Consider the following 1,572-nt stretch of genomic DNA (forward strand, 5'->3'; position numbering starts at 1 on the left):
TTTATTAACTACTAGTACTGCTTTAGAGACTGTTATTATTATTTTTCCTTCTCTAAAATTTTAGATAGTTTAGACTCGCTCTTCTACAAAAAAGTTGGCTAGGTATGATTCAGAAATTGAAAAATCTCTTCGATTTTGTAGGAAAGGACAAATATCATCTTCTCAAAATATAGCTCGTGAAGTAATGGAGAATCGGGAAGTAGAAGACACTCAACCACCAGTCCATGTGGAGGATCAGTTTGATGAAGTAGCACCAAGACCAACAAATAGAATCCTAAGGGATTATGCTAGACCTAACCGCTTCAACTGTGAATCTAGTGTCAGAAAATGGATAGTGGCAGCCAACAACTTTGAAATTAGGACTGGCCTGTTTCAAACGATTCAACAATTTTGCATCTTCACCGGAGATGCAAGTGAAGATCCATATAGTCATTTAATTGACTTTCTAAAACTTGTTGAAACAACTAAGTACAATGGAGTACCTGCTGAAGCTATCAAGTTAAGGCTATTTCATTTTTCTTTAAAAGGAGATGCCAAAACTTGATTACGAAGTTTGCCACAAGGTTCTATTACCACATGGGACCAGATGACTCAGAAATTTTTAAATAAATATTTTTCCCTGCTAAAACCACAAAGTTAAGACAAGATATCTCTAATTTCTTGCAGATTGACACTGAGTCAGTTTATCAAGCTTGGGAAATATTAAAAGTAATATTAAGAAAATGCCCACACCATGACATTCCTAAACATATGCAATTATATATTTTTTATCACGGGTTAAAACCTTCTTCTAGAAATGTGATTGATGAAGTTGCAGGAGGGTTTTTAATGGGAAAAACCACAAAGGAAGCATTGCAATTGTTGAACGAGATTTCTGAAAATACCATCCTATGACCATCTGAGCGTGTAATCATCAAGAAGGCTGCTACGGTAAATCAGGTTGATGCTTTAAATACACTAACACAACAAATTATTTCTTTGACACAAAAGTTTGAATCATTTTAGGTGAATACACAACAACCAAGCCAATCTGAGGCTTGTGACATATGTGGAGGAAACTATTTGAACCATGAATGTAAAGCAAACAATCATAATGATGAAAAAGTCCCTTATCTCGATTATAAACCATACCCTTTTGGGAGTTCAATGTCACAAAAACATCTAGGATTTCAATGGAGCAACCCAAATGGTGCAGAAAACTCTCAAGGACTTCAGAAACAACAAAATCCTGATTTTTAAAACACTCACTGCCTCTAATCCTTTCGCACCTGCGATCTATTGACCGCTTCTGCAGTCCCGCAGGTGCGGATCAATTGCCGCTTCTGCGGTCTTCCCCCAAGCCTTCAACTTCCGCATCTGCGCTTCTTCTTCCGCAGGTGCGGTCCCGCATCAGCGGCAAAAATGATCGCATCTGCGGTCCTAGCCTAGCCGTCCATTTCCGCTTCTGCGGCATGAAGACTACTTCTACGGCTCCGCACCTGCGGCTCTAGTCTTGCAGGTGCGGTTACACCAGCAACCATCAACTTTAGCCCTTTCCAAAATTCCATTTTTGATCCGTTAACCACCCGGAAT

At 39.1% G+C, this 1,572-nt stretch overlaps 1 non-coding gene across 1 annotated transcript; it reads right to left on the reverse strand.

Annotated features, from left to right (window-relative positions):
* Nucleotides 1-633: 633 nt before the first annotated feature.
* Nucleotides 634-740, reverse strand: LOC142171322 (small nucleolar RNA R71). Its single transcript, XR_012700894.1, has one exon. It is a non-coding gene; the product is annotated as a small nucleolar RNA R71 (small nucleolar RNA).
* Nucleotides 741-1,572: the final 832 nt, after the last annotated feature.

This window comes from Nicotiana tabacum, chromosome 16, assembly GCF_000715075.1.
Source record: "Nicotiana tabacum cultivar K326 chromosome 16, ASM71507v2, whole genome shotgun sequence".
Classification (NCBI taxonomy): Eukaryota; Viridiplantae; Streptophyta; class Magnoliopsida; order Solanales; family Solanaceae; genus Nicotiana; species Nicotiana tabacum.